At 46.3% G+C, this 24,191-nt stretch overlaps 1 protein-coding gene and 1 long non-coding RNA gene across 4 annotated transcripts in view; one reads left to right on the forward strand and one right to left on the reverse strand.

Moving 5' to 3' along the window:
- The window catches only part of DDC (dopa decarboxylase), a 516,742-nt gene that overhangs the window by 409,660 nt on the left and 82,891 nt on the right, over positions 1 to 24,191 (reverse strand). The gene's annotated exons all lie outside the window — the stretch shown is intronic.
- Positions 6,044 to 24,191, forward strand: part of LOC142243281 (uncharacterized) — a 91,600-nt gene continuing 73,452 nt past the window's right edge. Inside the window, exons 1-2 of the long non-coding RNA XR_012724348.1 lie at positions 6,044 to 6,303; positions 13,857 to 13,953. This is a non-coding gene — a long non-coding RNA (uncharacterized LOC142243281). The remainder of the gene's footprint in view (positions 6,304 to 13,856; positions 13,954 to 24,191) is intronic.

Consider the following 24,191-nt stretch of genomic DNA (forward strand, 5'->3'; position numbering starts at 1 on the left):
CACACCATCACCCCTCCGAAATCGCCAATCAGCCGGCTCCAAATCCCTGTGCCGTACCACAATCCCACCATTCCTGGTCACAAACCTAGCCACTACCCTATTCACCTGGGCCCTGGCCTTATTAACCTTCTCCACCGACCGAGCCCCTCTCCATGCCAACCTGGTCACTATGTCAGACCATACGACCAGCAAACCAGGATACCGCTTCCACAACTGCAGTAAATCAATCTTTATGTCTCGGATCAAATCCCGCGACGCCCTGGCACCAAGATCATTACCCCCCACATGCAATACCAGCACATCCGGGGGCCGCTCAACTTTACAATGGAAACGAAATTCCGGGACCACCCTGCCCCACTCCATGCCCCGAACTCCGATCCATCGAACAGTCGCCTGCGCACGATCCAAACCCAGCTGTCGACCATTCGGGCGGACCTCCGCCCGACGGGCACCCCAAAATACGAAGGAGTGCCCCAAGATCCAGATCAGGCACTTCCCTATAACAAATAAAACAAAACGAAAATATCAAAACCAATAACAGCACAACCACCAACACATCAAAAAACACCCCTTTCCTCAAACCTTCCGCACGTAACCAAAGTCCCATGATGCTACAACAACTGCGGTCTCACATACCGCCGAAAACAAGAAGATTCCCATCTACCAATACGCTTTACCACCTCATCTCCAAGCCCCCAACGGGCTGCCTCCGTTGCTGCACCAATTCGGAATGAATGCGACCCGAATTCCTCTGGGCGCTCCCCCGCGTTACGTAGACTTAGCCGCAGCACCGCCACAAACTGAAACCTCGACAAAAACGACCCATTCAAATGCCGCAACAACGGGCCAGGTAAGCCTCCCCTCACGGCCATAAATCTCTCGACTAAACGCACAGGGCACAATTCCTCTCCTGGAACCGCATATAACACCACCAATCTACCACGGCCCAGCTGATCCATTTTTGACCGGCGAATCCGGCACTCCACCTGACTACTGCTCACTTGCACGTCCTCAAACATCAAACCACCACCCGTCACCCTGGACGGGCTCACCAGCTCGCCTATCCGGAACGCCCCATAAAAAGCGAGACCGAAAGCCGTTGTAAATAGAACCGTCTCGTACACAGACTCACAAATGCCGCTCAGGCCACCCACCATCCGTCTCAACAAACCAAACGATACAGGGCGCCTCTTGTCCCTCTCCCGTACGCCACGGCGAAAGCCCCGCAAAGCCTGACGAACCCGAAAATCCTGTGAAACATCACGCTCCCCTCTCATTTTTAACCAAAATGCCACTGCCGACACCCGATGTGCCACAGCCGATGCCGATCGCCCGGCTGAAAAATCCGTACTCACCAATGACAACAAAGCCACCAAGTAATCCACGCTTTCCCCACCAAACATCAGACGCAACAACTCCTCCCATTCAGCCCACACCTTAGCATACCGGCACCAAGTCACCTCGGTCACCGAGTTCCGAATCAAGTCTGAGATCACCGCCTCACCAGATGCCACAAATCCTCGGGGCACTCCACTCCAACTTCGTCCGCCCACGGCAACAGCGCCCGAAACCTGCTGAACTGAAAACGAGACAAAGCATCAGCCACCTCGTTGTCAACACCCGGAACGTGCCTTGCCACTACCTGCACATTCAACTGCAGACATCTCAACACTAAATGCCGCAAATACACCACCACCGGCTCCGACTTAGCAGACAAGTTGTTAATCGCGTGCACCACCGCCTGGTTATCACAATGAAAACACACTTTCCTTCCGGCAAAGTGCGACCCCCATAGCTCCACTGCCACTACAATGGGGAATAGCTCTAACAGAGCCAAATTCCTAACCAAGCCGCTCTCCCGCCACGCCTGTGGCCACTGCCCGACACACCAATGACCTCTGAAGACAGCCCCAAACCCGGCCGACCCCGCCGCATCCGTAAACAGCTGCAACGCCCCGTTAGACGCCACCCTCTCCATCACCAGCGTCCGGCCGTTGAAATGCTGCAAAAATTGATCCCATACTTCCAAATCGTCCCTGATCGCCTTTGTGATCCGCACAAAATGCGCCGGCAACCGTACCCCGGCCGTCGCCGTCGCCAAACGCCTCGCAAACACTCTCCCCATTGGCACAATTCTGCAAGCAAAATTCAATTTTCCAAGCAAAGACTGCACCGCCTTAAGCCGCACCTTCTTCGCCGCTTTTACCCCTGACACTGCGGACCTCAAATCACGGACCTTCTCCGCCGGCAACCTGCATTCCATAGCAATGGTGTCAATTTCAATTCCCAGAAAACACATCACCGGCGCCGGGCCTTCCGTCTTATCCGGCGCCAAAGGAATCCCGAAACTGGCCGCAACTTTTTGCAACGCAAATAGCAAACCCGCACAAACCATCGAACCCGCCGGCCCGACACACAGGAAATCATCCAAGTAATGAATGATGGACGTAAGCCCGGACACGTCCCGAACCACCCACTCAACAAACGAACTAAATGCCTCAAAGTACGAACACGAAATGGAACAGCCCATTGGCAAACAACGATCAACATAATAACTGCCATCCCACCAGCAACCCAACAAATGCTGACTATCTGGATGAACCGGTAACAACCGAAACGCTGCTTCCACATCCGCCTTTGCCATCAATGCACCCCGCCCCGCCGCCCTAACCAGGTCCAACGCCTTATCGAACGACACATAATATACCGCCGACAACTCCGGCGCAATGCCATCATTCACCGATAACCCTTCCGGGTAAGACAAATGATGAATCAGCCGAAATTTATTCCGCTCCTTCTTTGGTACCACCCCCAACGGTGACACCACCAAATTCCCGCACGGCGGGGCGACATAAGGGCCGCCCATCCTGCCCAAAGCCACCTCCCTTTCCAGCTTCTCATCCACCACTTCCGGGTGATCCCGAGCGGAACGCAAATTACGATACGGCGGAACCGATGCATTAACAACCGACGGAATATGAAAACCATCCGAAAAACCAGAACTTAACAACGCCGCCGCCTCCTTGTCCGGATACCTATTTAAAAACGGAACCATCACTTCTACCTTCACCGGCGTCGTCCCTCTTACCAGCCCCATCACCAGCCTTTCCTTTTCCTTTTTTAAAACATTTGGACAAGCTATGTCCCCCCCCACATCCGGAGCATTCATGCTTAAAACGGCACGCCGCTCCAAACCTGCACTGCCCTTCATTGTACTGCCAACACAAACCTTTCTTGAAACTTGCCGGGGACCCGGCCCCCCCCGAACCCCCGGCGCCCCCCCGAAAGGGCTGAGCCGGTGCCGACATCAATCGCATCCATAAGGAAATATCCTTATGGTCCCAACGCATATCTGGCCGCAATGCCTTCCGCTGCCTAAATTGCTCGTCGTAGCGCAGCCACGCCAGTCCGCCATAAACTCGATAAGCCTCCCCTATCGCATCCATGTAGCCGAACAAAGCCGAACAATGCTCCGGCTCCTTCTCCCCGACCACGCTCGCCAAAATCGCAAATGCCTGTAGCCAGTTGGCAAAAGTCCGAGGAATAAGCCTATAACGGCGCTTTTCCTCCTCGTCCTTCTCCTTTTTGGAATCACTCGGCTTAACCCTATCCAAATTAAATTTCTCCAGGGGAAGCAGAGAAAATATCTCCACATATTCCCCTTTCCAAATTTTTTCCCGCACCTCCTTCTTTAAATGGGCCCCCAGCGGGCCCTCAAAACAAACATAAACTTCGCTTTTAGCCCTATCATCTAAGCGCACCACCTCATCCTCCTTCTCCTTTTCCTTCTCCTTTTCCTTCTCCTTTTCCTTCTCCTTTCCCCCCCCCGTCTCACTCCCCCCTTCGCCCCCCCCTCTACTCGCACCCGCTCCGTCACCCCCCGTCGCCGCCGAGGCCCCTAAACCGGCTGCACCCACCCACGCCGCCACCGGCGCCTGGGCCCCCTCCCCCCCCGCTCCCGAAGCCGCCGCCAGCCCCTGCAACAGCCCCAACAATTGACTCCACACTGCGAAACCAGCGGGCGCTGCCGTAGCCGCAGCCGCCCCCCCCCCGAAGCCCCCCGCCAGCGCAGCCCCTGCCGCCTCCGCGGCCGTCTCACCCGACCGCCGCTCGGCGTCTCCCGAGACCGCCGCCTCGCTGTCCTCCGTCTGTCGTCCATCCGACTCCTCCGAACCGAAAGCCTCTTCCCCCTCCTCGCCGCTGGCCTCATCTTCCATCCGACATCCGGGGGGCGCCGCCGCAGCACCCCCCCCACCACGGCCGCCAGACAGGGCCGCCGCGTGGGCAGAGTCATCCCCGCTCCATCTCTTGCCCCGGGGTGACAACCCAGGAGACCGTCCTGTCCCCCGCGCCGGCACCCCGGGCCTCGACCTCTTGCGCCCGCCCCCCTGCCGACTGCAAGGGGCCTCTGGGCGCGGACGACCAGACGCCCGGCTCCGGATCTCAGCCGTCGTCGCCTCTGGCCCTCCTGGGCTATTGCAGGCCTCCATCCGCCGAGTCCTCCCGCTCCCACGGGAGACTGCCACATCCGGGGGCTGCACAGCGGTACTGAGTGACCCGGCGGTTGCCGCAGGGCTCCCGCCGTCACTCCTTCTCTCAGCCGCACCGGGGTCAGGCACCGCAGACCCCCCCCCGGCGCCGGACCTACCGCCACGTGCAGCCCCGCGGTCCCCCCGCCGACTGCAGGGGGATCTGCTGGCCTCTCTCCTGCGCCGAGCGCGCTCCCGGCCTGGAGCCGCTGCAGTCTCAGTAACTCCAGCCCGGAGGCCGGGACCGGAAGCAGGCCCCGTGCTGGCCACTCCCACCTCCCGACCGCCGCGGCTGGAACGAAGATTCCTCCCGCCGGCCTCTGCAGCAGCCAGACGCTGCTGCTGCGCTGCACTCTGCGGAGGGTCCCTGGAGGGGCTCTTACATCTCCTCCTCGCCCCCCCCCGCGCCCGGGGAATACCTGCGGGGGGGCCGCGACTGGCGCCCGCCGCTGCTGGGGGGACGAGGGGCAAGCGCCGACGGGTTAACCCCGGCAGCCCTGATGTGGGTCTGCACTGCCAGGGGCCCGTGCGCTGCGACCGCTGCCTGAATCAGACGCTGGAGCTCCTGAAGATCTGCCATGGAGGTGCACGTGCAGATCGTTCGGCGTCCGGAAACAGAAGAGGAGGTAACTCCTTCCTCTCCCAGCTAACCCTTTCCCTGCTCCTCCTCTTCCTCCCCGGCTAAAACCATCCCCCAAAGCCATATTAGGCATATACCACTGTCCCTATTAACCCATCACTCCCTACCTCCCCCTTGGTCATGTCGCCCCTCCCCCCAAGTGGGTCCGTGGCTTTCTGGAATACTCCTAGAATCTAATTGCAATGTGTGGTAAGAACGATCAGGGAAAAGACAGGATCTTATAGGAGCTCAACCATCTTTCTATGAAATGAGTTGCATCTGAAAGTGGGCTAAGGATTGGGACAGAGATTAAATGATCCTATGTGCGCGAGGGTGTATGTTAAAATGTATAGGCAATGAGATCACAGTTTATAAATGAAAAAAAAAAAAGGAGACAATGAAATGTTATCAAAGGTCAGCTTCCTATTCACAAGGTGCGTTATATATGGAAGCATAGGAGATATATATCTATATAAGGGAAGACATGCACATGATTATATTATATATTCAGACAAATATCAAATAGTGAGACAAAAAACAAAAACAAAACACACATGATCCATTGAGTGGTGTATCACACCGCATCGCATATAAGAAAAAAATATGACAAAAAAAAAAAAAAAAAAAAGAAGAGGGGGCGGGGGGGAAAGCAATGAACTAATAAATACAGAACACTGCAGGGAAAAAAACAAAAAGGAACGGTTTCGCTGCGCTGCTCAGAAAGGTAGTGATGAGGTTATTTGGGATGTAGATTTATTAATTATTTACATGCCACATGGCATGTAAATAATTAATAAATCTACATCCCAAATAACTTCATCACTACCTTTCCGAGCAGCGCAGCGAAACCGTGCATTTTTTTTTTTCTCTGCATCATTATCTCCCTATGGGAGCTCACGGGGCTGCTGCAGCCAGAACCAGGATCGTACTATCCGTTTAAATCTAACACCAGGGGCTGGGGAATCACTGCATCTGTGATCACGGGACCGTCCGACCCGGAGGAGGCGCTGCTATCAGACGCCGGTCCGGCGGCTGCACACTGCACGTGGAAACCCCGATCGTGTGAGCAGAGTCCTGCGGAGTCAGGAGGACGGGATCCCTGCTGACAAGGAGCGGTGAACTTGCGATCCCCCTTCAATACCACAACACTATCAGGTGAGTGTGCACTTTCACATTGTACATACCTCGGTACATTAAGATCCCACACAGGAGCGCCCTCTCTCTCTTTATTCAAATACAGAACACTGCTATATGTATGGAATGATATATAAAGAAAATATAAAATATTTTTATCTTTTTGGTTGAAATATTTATTTAATATTTATAGATTTGTATTTTATGGGATTTTAATTTGATTTATTATCACTCCATAATCAGAGATAAAACGTATATGATGAATGAAATATGCATTATTTGTTATATGTAATATTGGTAGTTAATTCTGAAAATACCTATATGGAGAAAATTCCAACAAAAATTAAAAATAAAAATATATTTGCAATGTGGTATGAAGACAAATCAGTGGAACACGTGTGATACAAAAATATATTTTCACTGTTGATCCCTTCATGTTCGTTCTATAATACGTAACGAAGGTCAGAACGATAATTTAGTCCCATTGGGAATCTACTGTCCATCTTAAGGATCCATTTTGCTTCGGTTTGGAGCAAAAGTCGAAACCAATCTTCACCACGTATAGGTTTACATACATATTCAATTCCTGTAATGCTTAGAGTAGAAAAATCCCCTTGATGCATGTCCAAAAAATGTTTTGTTAAACCGGAAACGGAGCGTTTGTTTTTATTTGTACCAGTAGTGGGATCAAGATATGATGCTACATTAGTATGCTCGGAGATTCTTCTCTTGAGGGGTCTCGAAGTACAACCAATGTAATCTTTAGTAGAAGTGTTACAGGTAGCCTTGTAAATAACATGTGCTGTGGAGCAATTGATAAAAGTTGAAATTTTATAGGTTTTGTTAGCACCGTAGGTAATTATTTGGGTCTTCTTCATATGCTTGCAAAGGCCACAGCGTGGAATGCTGCATTTGTATGAGCCCTTAGTATTTAACCAGGTGCCGGAGTCAGTATCTGGAGGAAGCAAAAAATGAGGAAGGAGATATTAAATTTCCAATCAAACCTGAGTGTGGATCCCCAGACAGCCATATGTCAAGAAAGGGAGCGGAGTTCTGAAATCCCTCCACAGTAAACTTTAAATTCATGGTATTATTGTTAATATAATAACGAAAATCTTCAAGGAGTTCTTTTTGTGGGGTATTTTCATCGAGCTGCCAGATCATCACCAGATCATCTATGTATCTGGCATATCAGATTATATGACTCAGGAAGGGGTTATCAAGAACATGTATACGAGATTCCTCCCAAGTGACCATATAGAGGTTGGCAAGAGCACAAGAAAAGCTAGCCCCCATGGGGCAGCCCTTTATTTGTATGTAAAACTGTTGGTCAAATCGAAAGAAGTTGTGCTTCATTAGGAAATCACATACTGTAAGAATGTACTCCTTTGTGACCTCGTCCAAGTTGGATTGTTTAGTCAGATGGTAAGAGAGGGCATTAAGCGCATCCACATGAGGTATACATGAATACAAAGCTTCCACGTCACTTGTCACCCAAAAATAGTTATGTTTCCACTGTAAATCAGGAAGACATTGTAAAAGATGCTTGGTATCCTTAATGTAACCGGTTGAGTTTTTTACCATGGGTTGGATCATATTGTCCAGCCAGTCAGACAAGCGGCTGGAAAGCGAGTCTGTACTGGCCACAATAGGGCGCATGGGTGGAGGGAAGCGACCTTTGTGGACCTTTGGCAGTCCATGAAAACCGGACAAATAGGAAAGTCATTAACGAGGTACTCAGTAGTACGTTTATCCAATATGCTGATGTCAAAGCCTTTGTTAACAATACCCCGTAGTTTGTCCAGAAAAACACTTGTAGGGTCCACATTGAGTGGTCTGTATGTAGTAACATCCTTTAGCATGCATAAAATTTGCTTTTCGTATAGTGTTTTATCAAGGACAACCACGGAACCACCTTTATCCGCGGCCTTGATGGTAATATAGGGGTTGTTGGAAAGGCTTTGGAGGGCACGTTTCTCCACTGTAGAAAGATTGTCTTTGAGAGAGGACTCAGACAAAAGGGCTTTCTTAATTTCAATTTCCATAGTGTCCTGATATATATCCATAGCAGGCACACGTGATGAAATGGGGTAGAAGTCCTTATTACATATTTTGAACGGATGAGGATCTAGTGTGGTATTATGAGACTCATCCAAATCAATCAAAGTTCTTGTAGAAATCTGTTCTTTCAAATTCATGTGTAGAGGGATAGGAATGTCAGATATAATTATTTGGGTATCTTCCTCTTTTTCAGAAAGGATGAAATGTTTCTTGATGGTAAGATTACGAATTAATTTGTTGATATCTCTGATGGTCTGAATAAGTCAGCTCTATATGCAGGAGCAAAACTGAGGCCTTTCTGTAAAACCTTGCATTGGTTGTGATCAAGAGTACAGGCTGATAAATGAATGACAGAAAATCCTTTTTCACAATCATCTTTCAGTATCTGTAATGTTGTCTCCTCTTGGAGCATCGGGGAAGTCTTTTTCCTATATTTATTATGCTTTCTCCCTCCCCTGTGCCAGGGACGTTTTTTGACTTCCTAGTAGAGTCGATGGTATCTCCGTAGTGCCTATTAGAGTCAATAGAGCTGGAACTGCCCCCTGTTGTATCAAGATCAGTGGATGAAAAAACAACTGATTTATCTTTTAAGGACATGTCATTGTGATTTTTCAAGATGGATTTCCTGGTAGTGTGCCAGGTATAAATTTGATTGGTATTATAATCATGAGTGTCTCGTTTGTATTTCCGCTGTTTATATTGCGTGATGTTGTCTTCAATCTTTATGATGTTGGTCAAAAATTTCTCATTAAGTTTCTGAAAATCAGTTGCATCATAGTTGTCATTGAGGTAGGATTGTATTTCTTTGATCTGAACATCGAGGGTTTTAATTTTCTTTTCCTCTTCTCTAATAATGAGGTTCATAAGTTTAATCGAGCAGGTTGTAAGAATTCGATTCCATTCAGTATGAAAATCCTCATTAAAAATAAAAGTGGGAATTTTCCTGATCCTTAAGCCTCGTGGCACCATATTCTTTTCCACATATTTCTTTAGAGTGGCTGAATCCCACCATGTTCTGAGTCTCTGCAAAAAAAAATTTCTAAGTCCCAAAAAGTGTATGTTTTATTAGCATGAGAGGAGGAAGCATAGTCTTGTTGTATCTCGGTGTTGTCAAGGAAAATGGAATCCAATCTCTTTTGTCTTTCTTCATTCTCAAAGGATAAAAAATTCATGGTAAGGTAGATCTACCTTAGAAAAATTTTTTTCGCAGAGACTCAGAACATGGTGGGATTCAGCCACTCTAAAGAAATATGTGGAAAAGAATATGGTGCCACGAGGCTTAAGGATCAGGAAAATTCCCACTTTTATTTTTAATGAGGATTTTCATACTGAATGGAATCGAATTCTTACAACTTGCTCGATTGAACTTATGAACCTCATTATTAGAGAAGAGGAAAAGAAAATTAAAACCCTCGATGTTCAGATCAAGGAAATACAATCCTACCTCAATGACAACTATGATGCAACTGATTTTCAGAAACTTAATGAGAAATTTTTGACCAACATCAAAAAGATTGAAGACAACATCACGCAATATAAACAGCGGAAATACAAACGAGACACTCATGATTATAATACCAATCAAATTTATACCTGGCACACTACCAGGAAATCCATCTTGAAAAATCCCAATGACATGTCCTTCAAAGATAAATCAGTTGTTTTTTCATCCACTGATCTTGATACAACAGGGGGCAGTTCCAGCTCTATTGACTCTAATAGGCACTACGGAGATACCATCGAATCTACTAGGAAGTCAAAAAACGTCCCTGGCACAAGGGAGGGAGAAAGCATAATAAATATAGGAAAAAGTCTTCCCCGACGCTCCAAGAGGAGACAATATTACAGATACTGAAAGATGATTGTGAAAAAGGATTTTCTGTCATTAATTTATCAGCTTGTACTCTTGATCACAACCAATGCAAGGTTTTACAGAAAGGCCTCAGTTTTGCTCCTGCATATAGAGCTGACTTATTTCAGACCATCAGAGATATCAACAAATTCATTCATAATCTTACCATCGAGAAACATTTCATCCTTTCTAAAAAAGAGGAAGATACCCAAATAATTATATCTGACATTCCTATCCCTCTACACATGAATTTGAAAGAACAGATTTCTACAAGAACTTTGATTGATTTGGATGAGTCTCATAATACCACACTAGATCCTCATCCATTCAAAATATAAGGACTTCTACCCCATTTCATCACGTGTGCCTGCTATGGATATATATCAGGACACTATGGAAATTGAAATTAAGAAAGCCCTTTTGTCTGAGTCCTCTCTCAAAGACAATCTTTCTACAGTGGAGAAACGTGCCCTCCAAAGCCTTTCCAACAACCCCTATCTTACCATCAAGGCCGCGGATAAAGGTGGTTCCGTGGTTGTCCTTGATAAAACACTATACGAAAAGCAAATTTTATGCATGCTAAATGATGTTACTACATACAGACCACTCAATGTGGACCCTACAAGTGTTTTTCTGGACAAACTATAGGGTATTGTTAACAAAGGCTTTCACATCGGCATATTGGATAAACGTACTACTGAGTACCTCGTTAATGACTTTCCTATTTGTCCGGTTTTCCATGGACTGCCAAAGGTCCACAAAGTTCGCTTCCCTCCACCCATGCGCCCTATTGTGGCCAGTACAGACTTGCTTTCCAGCCGCTTGTCTGACTGGCTGGACAATATGATCCAACCCATGGTAAAAAACTAAACCGGTTACATTAAGGATATCAAGCATCTTTTAGAAGGTCTTCCTGATTTATAGTGGAAACATAACTATTTTTGGGTCACAAGTGACGTGGAAGCTTTGTATTCATCTATACCTCATGCGGATGCACTTAATGCCCTCTCTTACCATCTGACTAAATAATCCAACTTGGACGAGGTCACAAAGGAGTACATTCTTACAGTATGTGATTTCCTTAATTTCTTAATTAGATTCTTAATAGAGCTAACAATCTTGCTGACCAAAGATCTCGTGATAATCTGCTACAGGATAGGGACCAATCAAAAACATCATCAAGAACTTTTTCTAATCGCAACACTTTTTCAACTCGTTACAGCAGAGACTTCCCTAAAATTAAAGAAATTTTCCTTCAATATCTTCCTCTCCTGTATCAGGACTCTGATCTGGCTAACATACTATCCAAATGAGTAAATGTGGTTGCTAAAAAGGCCCGAACGATTGGAAATTTAATATCTCCTTCCTCATTTTTTGCTTCCTCAGATACTGATTCCGACACCTGGTTAAATACTAAGGGCTCATACAAATGCGGCATTCCACGCTGTGGCCTTTGCAAGCATATGAAGAAGACCCAAATAATTACCTACGGTGCTAACAAAACCTATAAAATTTCAACTTTTATCAATTGCTCCACAGCACATGTTATTTACAAGGCTACCTGTAACACTTGTACTAAAGATTACATTGGTTGTACTTCGAGACCCCTCAAGAGAAGAATCTCCGAGCATACTAATGTAGCATCATATCTTGATCCCACTACTGGTACAAATAAAAACAAACGCTCCGTTTCCGGTTTAACAAAACATTTTTTGGACATGCATCAAGGGGATTTTTCTACTCTAAGCATTACAGGAATTGAATATGTATGTAAACCTATACGTTGGAGATTGGTTTCGACTTTTGCTCCAAACCGAAGCAAAATGGATCCTTAAGATGGACAGTAGATTCCCAATGGGACTAAATTATCGTTCTGACCTTCGTTACGTATTATAGAACGAACATGAAGGGATCAACAATGAAAATATATTTTTGTATCACACGTGTTCCACTGATTTGTCTTCATACCACATTGCAAATATATTTTTATTTTTATTTTTTGTTGTAATTTTCTCCATATAGGTATTTTCAAAATTAACTACCAATATTACATATAACAAATAATGCATATTTCATTCATCATATACGTTTTATCTCTGATTATGGAGTGATAATAAATCAAATTAAAATCCCATAAAATACAAATCTATAAATATTAAATAAATATTTCAACCAAAAAGATAAAAATATTTTATATTTTCTTTATATATCATTCCATACTTATAGCAGTGTTCTGTATTTATTAGTTCATTGCTTTCCCCCCGCCCCCCCTTTATTTTTTGTCATTTTTTTTCTTATATGCGATGCAGTGTGATACACCACTCAATGGATCATGTGTGTTTTGTTTTTGTTTTTTTTCTCACTATTTAATATTTGTCTGAATATATAATATAATCATGTGCATGTCTTCCCTTTCTCCTATGCTCCTATGCTTCCATATATAACGCACCTTGTGAATAGGAAGCTGACCTTTGATAACATTTCATTGTGTCTCTTATTTTTTTTCTTTTTTTCCCCATTTATAAACTATGATCTCATTGCCTCTACATTTAACATACACCCTCGCGCACATAGGATCATTTAATCTTTGTCCCAATCCTTAGCCCACTTTCAGATGCAACTCATTTCATAGAAAGACGGTTGAGCTCCTATAAGATCCTGTCTTTTCCCTGATCGTTCTTACCGCACATTGCAATTAGATTCTAGGAGTATTCCTTGCCACACACGTTGATCTGTTCATGCATGGGATTGCTCAGAAATGTTTCCCCTAATCCCAAATATAAGGCACCTATGTGAACAGCCCATTACCTTTCCATAGAATTTAATCTTTTTCAGTTTTCATGATACACTAGAATCTAACATAAAATACATCTTGATATATTATGGAATCATTATCCTTATTCGTCAATTACACAAATAAATAAATATATATTTTTGGACGCTCATATAATACGTCCTGTTTGAGTCAATAACAAATAATATTAGTTTATATACAACCACATTTAAGAAATAGTGATAATGAATAATTAAAAAAATAATAAAAACATAAAATTCATATTTTCCCTTTATTTTGGGATGATATAACAACAGGCAGCTTAGTGACTTATTATCACTCCTTTTCCTCATGTTTCTATATATACAATTCTAATTTTATTTTACTTTTTCATTTTACTGCTTAGGTGCTTGTTCTCACCTTGTACTTTTTGATTCTTGCTGCTTTTTTTGTTTCCAGTGCTTTTCTGCACAGCCTCCCATATGGGTCCCATGCGAACATACCTCATGCACATAAATACTTCTTATTCACATACATCCTTATTTATATATTTTTATTCTCACTTTTTCTTTATTTTTCCATTTTTTTTTTCCTTTTACTCTTCTTCCACATCCAAACAGGTATTTACCTTCTATGCAAGGGTTACATTTCATCATGTTCTCATTTGCATTTTCCTCGGACTACACCCACCTTTTGTCAGCCCTTCATTCTCCATGGTAAGCTTCATATGTTTGGTTCCACTGTATATTTTTATGCTTATGATTAAGGACTTACCTACATTTGATGTTTTCATGGAACCGATGATGTTTTTCTTGGATTTTTAATCGTTGAATAAAGTTTCTACACTTTTATATATTTTTCGTTGAACTTCTATTTTTCCTATCCTAGAATTGGTGCTGAGTCCCGTCCTTGCTATTGCCTCTACGGACCTGCCTGTCCGGTGGACATCCTGCATCCCATCTGAACTGAGCGGATACATATACGGGTGAGCTGAATTTTTCTTTCTTCATTTGGACTGTGCCTGAGTCATTCTGCGACCTGTGGTTCCACACACTTACACAGGGCCCTGTGGCTTGCCTCACTCTCGGGAGGCCACTACAACTAACTGCACCCAACATCAGCCCCAGGTGTCCCCTTACACTGCAGTGGCGGTCCCCACTGACCGCAATCCCGAGAGTGGTGTCACGAAACTACATATAAAGAAGCAACCTACCTGTGACCAGACTGTTCCTCCACGTGGAGTCCCTGACGGTAACACACCGACACAACACCTGTGGGGCTTCCCACTTAGTGCGAAAAGCCTCTTTGCACAGGTACTTGCACTCCGTGCCGGGTCTAAGTCCTGTGTTGTGCCTAGACAGCATGCTGAAGCGGATAGTCTTTTTTCGGAGACTGCATTTCAAGCTACTGAGCATGCTCAGGCACTTACTGCATCAGAGACTAGGTCCGGTAATGAACTCTTTGGCCCTGTCCCTTATATGGGGGGCCCATATAGACCACAGGGCATCAGGTGTCCTGACGATGTGGCCAGGCCACTCCCAACTGGCTTGCAGAGGCCCGTCCCTATGACTTGTCACCTCATTATTGTTGGTCAGACGATGACTGGTGAGGTGTTTGGGTCGTGGCAGCCATAAGGTCATTATTGAAGTGGCGGTACCGAATAGGACGCTAGTTATGCCACTCATGACATGTCACTCTGCTTTGTGTCCAGGAGGTGCATTGTGGTCCACCCTGGTTTGGGGCGGACCCAGGTTATAAAAGGGGCTTGAGCCGACAAGGAGGTGCGCAGTCTTCTGTTATGCTCCGAAAATGCACACCTCCAAGTGTTGAACCCATTGCGGCTTTAGGCCAGAGGTAGGCAGGGATAGGGCGTCGATGCAGGCCGCCACCACAGTTGGTAACGCAGAACGGTTAAGACCAGCTTCTGTCCTACCAGTCCTGCTAGTGCAGCCCAGTGGCATTAACAGGCCTGCTGCTGCTGATGCGCCTGCTGTCCACAGGTGTGGCTACAATGCACACGGACAGTGTACCCAATGTCCCCTGTGTTGTTAACAGGGAGTTCCTGGGCTGGGTGGGCGTGTGGACCTTGTGAAGCTAACAGGGCTCCCAGTCTCAAGATCCAAGTGGCGTCTAACTCAGTTCAGGCTACTATTCGTTTCATAGCCACTCAGCTCTGTATCCTCCACGTAACCTTCCAGTTGCCAGCCTCTCCTTTTCCATCTGGGAGCACGGTGGACACCGACTGGCGATGGGGATATATACCTTTCTCTTTCTTTTATTAATTTTTTTTATATAGCGTTAACATAGTATATACCACCTTATCCAAATCTGCCAGTCCCAACCATAACAGATGTTGTTTCTTCAGCAAATGTTACTGTTGCTTAATCACCAAACCCATGGACACAAACTTTTCTCCCCTTTCCAACACACCTGTTCCCCTTTCCACCAGCATCTGTCCTTTTTCAACTCATTTTGTATATGACCAAAAGTGCAACTCTGTGGGGACACCGTACTCAACGCCATCTCAGCACAGCATCCAGCCCTCGGTCCCTCAGATCTGGACAACTAAAAGACCATTTCCTCCTATCCATGACAAAGCGTTGAGATTCACTCTGTGCAGCACAGGTGTTTAGTGGAAAAGCAAATCTAAGATTGCGTACCACCTTCTGCTGCTACTCCTGCATACGTGCGTCCCTTTCTATGGCCGGAATTATTTTGCAAAATTTTGTGTTGTACCGGGGATCTAACAGTGTGGCAACCCAGTAGTCAGCATTACTTCGAATTTGTACAATCCGAAGGTCATGTTGTAGGTAGTCCAGCAAGAAGGTGCTCATGTGTCTTGTGCATCCAGGAGGACCAAGTCCTTGCTTTGTTGGTGGCGGAGAGTTGAAAATCGTGCCTCCTTCCTCTGTCCTCTCCCCCCAACCTCGCACAACCAAAATGTGAGCAAGCTCTCACTCATCTGCTGAATCTTCCATGCCCATCGCTAGTTCATCCTCCATTTCTTCATGGGCTCCTGCACCTTCCTCAACAGTTTTGCTGATTCTATGCGCCCTTGTTAATCCCTCTCCCCCACCGTCCCATGACTGCCCCCTAGGTGCCGCTGTCCGTCTGGACCTTGGAGATCTTGTTATCCCTTCCGCATATGACTCCTCCTGTACTTCCTCCCCTTCCTCTTGTCCCAACACCTGACTCCGAATAATGCTTACAGTGTGCTCCATCATGTAGATGACCAGAATTGTCACGCTGAGAATGGCATCGCCAGTGCTAAACATCTTCGTCGACATTTGTAAACTGTGTAGAAGGGTGCATAGGTCCTTGATCTGACACCACTCCAGCAGCGTGGTCTGCACCACCTCTGGATCAAGTTAGCCCAGGGTATACGTCAGAACGTATTTCAACAGGGCTCGGCGGTGCTGCCACAGACGCTGCAACATGTGCAGATTCAAATTCCTGCATGTTGGCACATCGCATTTCAGGCGTGTAACCGCCAGACCTAAAGTCTTTCTGTAGCGATTAAAGTTGTTGAGCTGCTGGGTGCGAACGATGGAAGTGAGCACATAGCGAGCGTGCCCGCTGCACAAGGCCATGTAGACCGGGATGGTGTTTTAAAAATTGCTGGAGAATCAGATTCAACACATGAGCCATACAAGGCACGTGTGTCACATTGCCCTGACGAAGGCTCGCAGCCAGGTTTGCATCATTGCCGCACACGGCTGTTAAGTCACCACCGGAGACCGCTCAATCAATTTGTACTCCGATCGCCAGGTGACAACGTGTTCCTTTCGTGCATAGTGCTGATGATGGGAAAGGAGTCGATGCCAGCGGCGCAGGTGGACACAGGTTATGCTCACCCACTGGGCTGCGTTACCTTGGCAGATGCAGAACCACAGGCTGAATGTAAGTGGTGGGTATCTCACGGATGAAGTACCATCATTCAGCTACAACCAATGGGAATACACCAAAACCTTTTTAGGCCCATCCTCTCTGCAGACCACTGCCAGACAAAGCTATGAACCTCTGGTTACTGTTACCCCCAGTTCAGTTTTATGATTTTGTGTGCTTGTTACCTGACTACTTTTCCTGCTTGCTGTTTATGTACCTCATTGGCCGATCCGCAGTTCACCTCTGCTTGTTTTCTGATTAAGTCCTGGCCGTCCCATTCTGTTCCTTTTCCTCAATTAATGTTTTGACCCTGCCTGACTACTATTCTCTGGAACTGCAGCCTTCCAAAGGTATTGATCAACTTGAGCCCTGTGTAATTCCAAATCACTGTCTAGGGGTTAAAGGGTTTCAGGGTTCTGGGGGTCCAGCTTGGTGAGTGGCTTCCCTCTAGCCTATCCTTTACAGCCCGTCTGAGTGTGTCGATCCAGGCAGGCGTTACACCGTGCCCTCTGCAGAAGGCCATGTAGGCCGGGATAGTGGTTTAAAAATTGCTGGACAACCAGGTTCAACACGTGAGCCATACAAGGCACGTGTGTCACATTGCCCTGAAGAAGGGCCGCAGACTGGTTTGCATCATTGTTGCACCCGGCCTTCCCTGGCTGCTGGTTGAGTGGAGACAACCATTGATGGAACTCGGTCTCACTCTCCAGAGCTTACTGTCCACAACTCCTCAGCGGTGTGACTCACATTTCCCAGACATTTTGAAGTCTCATTTTGAACTCTCTTTTTTTAAAACACAAAAAAATCTCTCTCTTTTTTTACAATTTTTATTATAAATATCCTTCTGAGATAAATCATGAATGAGTAATGATATGGAAATTTTATATATATATATTTTTTTCTTTTTCCTCCATGTGTCTATTGTCTCCACGTGCTGATGAGTCATCACCCTGCAATCCTGAGGGGCGGTTGACGTCATAGCTGTCAACGTGGCAGTATGGATCCTTTATAAGATACCAGCTTTTGATTGTCTGTATGATTTCTTTTTTCCCTGAAGAAGGAGACGGTCTTTTGTCTCTGAAACGCGTAGGAATGCTGTAAATAAAAGAGAAATTTCCCATTATTTCTACCTCAGTGGTTTTTAAGCGCGGCATATACCCGTGTTTTCTTCTGTATATTATTACATTTTACATTGCCCTGAAAAGGGCCGCAGACTGGTTTGCATCATTGTTGCACCCGGCCTTCCCTGGCTGCTGGTTGAGTGGAGACAACCATTGATGGAACTCGGTCTCACTCTCCAGGGCTTACTGTCCACAACTCCTCAGCGGTGTGACTCACATTTCCCAGACATTTTGAAGTAAAGAGTCGACCGCATCATGCTGTTGAGCTCTGCTGCCAGCATAGTAAGGAGGTGTGTGGGATTCCATGGGCGCAGTTACAAGGAAGGGTGGCCTGACCACACATGGTTTGGGCCGAGGTGGATGACCCACACGAGGTTGAGGAGGCAGAAGCAGTGGAGGAACTTGTACATACAGAGAAAGGATTGACACACAACTCGTGGGGACAGAAAGACTTGTACAGCAGACCCTTCTCCATCTCTTACCATAGTTACCCAGTGCCCAGTCAGCAACATGTAACTCCCCTGTCCATGCTTACTGGTCCAAGTATCTGTGGTGAAATGCACCCTGTCACACACAGAGTTTCTCAAGGAATCGGTGATGTTGTGTGCGACCTGCTGTGGTAGCGCGGTCACGCCGTTCTCGGAGAAGGAGTGGCGAATGGCCATCGGCTCTTGGAGCACTGCAATGGGCATAAGGTCTCGAATATCCTTGGTCTCAAAAGAGTGTAAAGGCAGCCTTTCTGTAGCCAACAAGTTGCAGATGCTGAAACTCAACCTCTTAGGCATGTCATGCCCTTCGAAAAGCATGTAAAACACAGCGAATGGACTGCAACCACAGTCTCCCTCGTTTCCACTAATTGGGCCACACACACCCCACTTGACAAGCATCAGTTGACCCCCATTTTCAAGATGAAAAAGATGCTTTGCATGAAGCACTCTCAAAAATACACGTGCCTTTTAGCCTCCCCTGGATGACACAGGGGAAGAAAAGTCCTCTGAGAGCCATGACTTCCTCATCTTGGTGAACGTTAGTATGTCCACATTGTCAGTGGACAGACGCATGTGCTTATCTGTCAGCACACCCCCAGTAGTACTGAGGACAGGTTCCGAGAGAACGCTGGCTGCGGGACACGACAAGATCCCCAAGGCGTACGTGGTGACCTTAGGCAATTTATCCAGATTGGAAGCCTAAAATGAGCAGGGCTCAAGTTTCACAGTAATGGCATCGATGTTCCCTTGCATATACTCATATCTGTGTCTCCTCCTCTTTTTCCTTGTCCTGCTCTTTTGTTTTCGCATGAGTATATGTCATTGTCACTTTCCCATGTGTTTGTGTTGTGTTGTGAGTTGTTTGTCACCTTTTGGGCACCTTTGAGGGTGTTTTCTAGGTGTTTTTATGTGTTTGTGATTGCCTCCCATTGTTTCCTATGGGTTCGAGTGGTTCGCTGAACCGGTTCGCCGAACCGAACTCGAACTAGATTTCCGTTCGACGAACCAAGCTCGAGCCGAACTGCGACCGATTCGCTCATCTCTAGTTATTAACAAAGCAAAAATTGTATAAGAGCCTATTAATCATGTGACGCCCTGGCCAGGCCAGGTAGTCACAAATAGGGCCAACACAACACCCGTCCCTCACAGGTGACATCAGCCAACCTTAAAACCCTAGTCACCCCCTTAGGGCTTGATAGACACACCAGGGGGCGGAACCAGGCGGTTGGAAGACGCCCACCTAGGAGTTTTAGACAGCCCGGGCGGGGAAAAGTGAGATGAGTTGTAGAGTTCAAGGAGAGTGGAGGTCAGGCCTGTGTCTGAGGCCTGAAGGAAAACTGACAGGTACCAGGGTAGGAGCCCTGGTGCCTTTGGCTAGGAGGCAGACGGCGGTCTCCGTCTGCAGGGGCCGGGAAGACTGCTCAGTGGAACCAAGGTGGACCAGGACAGGGTTGTAGCCCGCTGGTACCGACCCAGGTACCCGACTCGGAAACCGGAGCACACAGGGGGGTACTCAGACCCTGAAGCTAGGTCCAGAAGCGACTGGAACTGGTTAATTAACTGATTGCGGCCAGGACTAGAGGTCCTTTCCTACCCAAAGTCCTGATTGAAGGCAACAGCTCTCCGAGTGGGATAACAGGCCACCGCCAGGGCTCAGAGATCCCACGGGCCAGCGTCTGCGGGCAAGGACTCCTTTGGCAACATCCAGCCGGGTGCGGACTTCTGAAGTTGCAAGCACAGGCAGTCCACCATTCTAAAAAAGGTGCAGGAGAAAGACAGAGACCATCAGCCGGGTGGGGGAACCAGAACGCAGCCGGCTGCGGGCACCGACCACCATCACCTTGGTTTACCAGAGACTCGTGTGTTTTCTTAATAGTGAGTACACCAGTACCCTGTGGTCGCCCATCTCCCTGCACCACCAACCCCAATGGGTCCCGGGGCCACTATCTCTGCCTACGGAGGGGTTAACAACTTGCTGCACAACATCTCCCCCAGGTGCCTCGTAACTGCAGCATTGGTGTCCAATATCACCACATACCGTGGGTGGTGTCACAAACCTAGTACGGCCCAGCCCATACATATACGTCCACCACCCCCCGACCCTTTTCGTTCGGAGTGTCTGCGGGGTCCCCCGGGTCTGGAGACACTCGAGCCACCCACCGGAAGGTCCGGACCCGAGCAGCGGCAGGCTGCTGGCACGGGGGTGGCACACCCTTACAGTCTGTAGGTTATCACAATAAAATAAAGATATCTCACCCTCCATGATAACCCAAAGGTAATCACAGTGTATAAACAATTTACAATCAAATACCACAGGGTCAATGTGTCAAAAAAAGGATAGAAAAAGGCGGTAATAACCAACAAAACCAATCGTAAAGAGAAAACTCTATTTTACAAAGTATAATTCACAACAGCAGAAGGTGTAATGGAGGATATTTAGGCAGGACTTAAAACATTTCTGATAGAGCAAACACTAGTTCGTAGATAGCAAAATTCTAGCTTTTTTATTTAAAAAAAAGCATAGTTTAGTGTGATAGTAGCCCAAACAAAAAAAAAACAAAACATTTTAAATCTGGTATCTCTGTAATCATACTGACCGGAGGATAAAAGTAGCTTAATTACTTATACCACTAGTTGAATGGCGTAAGAAATAACAATAAAGCCAATTCTTCATCTGCTGTTGATTTGTTTATTCTGCTTCCCAAAGATTACTAAGGTGCATAGAGCTCAATAGGCTCAATAGGCCCGAAACAGGCTGAATAGGCCCGAAACACCGTGTCTGCAAATTGGGATTCTGATCTGGCTTATATATCCTGAGTCATATTGCAAAGGATTGTTAAAAATCCACTTGTGACTTTTAGGATCGCTACTTCCAATAGGTGGCGCTGTGCTAGAGTTTGTCTCCTTTACTGGAGAGACAATTTGAATATTTCTTAGAGGGGCGTGGCAGCTATAAGTCCCCTTACTTGGCAGCCAGACTGGCTTGCAAAGTCTCCTTAAGGAGAATAGTGTTCCCCCCGTGGTCCCCACATAGCTTTCTCATGACCCAGATCCGACACCCCCATACTTTGCACTGACGAGGGGCAAGCACCCCGAAACACCGTGTCTGCAAATTGGGATTCTGATCTGGCTTATATATCCTGAGTCATATTGCAAAGGATTGTTAAAAATCCACTTGTGACTTTTAGGATCGCTACTTCCAATAGGTGGCGCTGTGCTAGAGTTTGTCTCCTTTACTGGAGAGACAATTTGAATAGAGCTCAATATAAATGTGGACATAGTTGAATAGAGCACAGGATAAATGTGGATTGATCCAAAATGTTCTGCTGTCCAAGTTACCACCAATAGAATTCAACTCAATGCACAAAAAACACAAGTCCCTACTCAGGTCCATCATCTGTTATCATAAATATAGGGGGCTTCCATGTTACTGGTAGCACAAAGGCTATGGAAAAATGTTATGGCTCCCCCTCCCAAAAAAAAAGAAATCCAGCAAAATCAGCACTCCAAAATCCAATCCCCCTCTTTTTTGCAATCCCACAGTGTGCCTTAACCACATGTGAAGTCTACATATTTGGTAGTTCTGTAGTGAGGAAAGTCCACTTAATTAATGGGATGCGTGTCTCTAGAAGCATGAGGTGGTGTATGTAAACTTCTGGTTTCCACTGTATATATACTGTATATAACATTTTATATATATATATATTATTAGTTAGGCTGACAGAGTCACCATAAGAGTTTTCCGATGAGACCACTTAATATATCTACAGTGCCTACAAGTAGTATTCAACCCCCTGCAGATTTAGCAGGTTTGATAAGATGCAAATAAGTTAGAGCCTGCAAACTTCAAACAAGAGCAGGATTTAACAGATGCATAAATCTTACAAACCAACAAGTTCTGTTGCTCAGTTAAATTTTAATACATTTTCAACATAAAAGTGTGGGTCAATTATTATTCAACCCCTAGGTTTAATATTTTGTGGAATAACCCTTGTTTGCAATTACAGCTAATAATTGTCTTTTATAAGACCTGATCAGGCCGGCACAGGTCTCTGGAGTTATCTTGGCCTACTCCTCCATGCAGATCTTCTCCAAGTTATCTCTGTTCTTTGGGTGTCTCATGTGGACATTAATCTTGAGCTCCTTCCACAAGTTTTCAATTGGGTTAAGGTCAGGAGACTGACTAGGCCACTGCAACACCTTGATTTTTTCCCTCTTGAACCAGGCCTAGGTTTTCTTGGCTGTGTGATTTGGGTCGTTGTCTTGTTGGAAGATGAAATGACGACCCATCTTAAGATCCTTGATGGAGGAGCGGAGGTTCTTGGCCAAAATCTCCAGGTAGGCCGTGCTATCCATCTTCCCATGGATGCGGACCAGATGGCCAGGCCCCTTGGCTGAGAAACAGCCCCACAGCATGATGCTGCCACCACCATGCTTGACTGTAGGGATGGTATTCTTGGGGTCGTATACAGTGCCATCCAGTCTCCAAATGTCACGTGTGTGGTTGGCACCAAAGATCTCGATCTTGGTCTCATCAGACCAGAGAACCTTGAACCAGTGTGTCTCAGAGTCCTCCAAGTGATCATGAGCAAACTGTAGACGAGCCTTGACATGACGCTTAGAAAGTAAAGGTACCTTACGGGCTCGTCTGGAACGGAGACCATTGCGGTGGAGTACGTTACTTATGGTATTGACTGAAACCAATGTCCGCACTGCCATGAGATCTTCCCGGAGCTCCTTCCTTGTTGTCCTTGGGTTAGCCTTGACTCTTCGGACAAGCCTGGCCTCGGCACGGGTGGAAACTTTCAAAGGCTGTCCAGGCCGTGGAAAGCTAACAGTAGTTCCATAAGCCTTCCACTTCCGGATGATGCTCCCAACAGTGGAGACAGGTAGGCCCAACTCCTTGGAAAGGGTTTTGTACCCCTTGCCAGCCTTTTGACCCTCCACGATCTTGTCTCTGATGGCCTTGTAATGCTCCTTTGTCTTTCCCATGTTGACCAAGTATGAGTGCTGTTCACAAGTTTGGGGAGGGTCTTAATTAGTCAGAAAAGGCTGGAAAAAGAGATAATTAATCCAAACATGTGAAGCTCATTGTTCTTTGTGCCTGAAATACTTCTTAATACTTTAGGGGAACCAAACAGAATTCTTGTGGTTTGAGGGGTTGAATAATAAATGACCCTCTGAATAAACTTTTCACAATTTAAAAAAAAAAATAAAAAAAGAAATAACATTCTTTTTTGCTGCAGTGCATTTCACACTTCCAGGCTGATCTACAGTCCAAATGTCACAATGCCAAGTTAATTCCGAATGTGTAAACCTGCTAAATCTGCAGGGGGTTGAATACTACTTGTAGGCACTGTATACCAGGAAAGGGCCCAGGATGGTGGACATATATACCAGGATGTGAGACATAAATACATAGCTGGGGCAAAGATGGGAGACATATTTGCCAGGATGGGGGACATATTTACCAGGATGTGGCCAGGATGGGGGACATATATACCAGGATGAGGTCAGGATCAGAATAAGAGATTGTCACGGTACTTCTGTGAGGGTATGGGTGCTCAGGTAGGGTCCAAGTCCATATGAAGAAAAATAAGCACCAGGCACTCCAATTGATGTGAAAAAAGAATACATTTTATTGTAACTTCAAGCAGTTCAAAATTCGGTCACTGATTGGACCTTCTTCAAGAACCTGTCTTATGATGGTTGAAAAGCAAACTTGTTCG

The sequence above is a fragment of the Anomaloglossus baeobatrachus genome, chromosome 6, assembly GCF_048569485.1.
Source record: "Anomaloglossus baeobatrachus isolate aAnoBae1 chromosome 6, aAnoBae1.hap1, whole genome shotgun sequence".
Taxonomy (NCBI): domain Eukaryota; kingdom Metazoa; phylum Chordata; class Amphibia; order Anura; family Aromobatidae; genus Anomaloglossus; species Anomaloglossus baeobatrachus.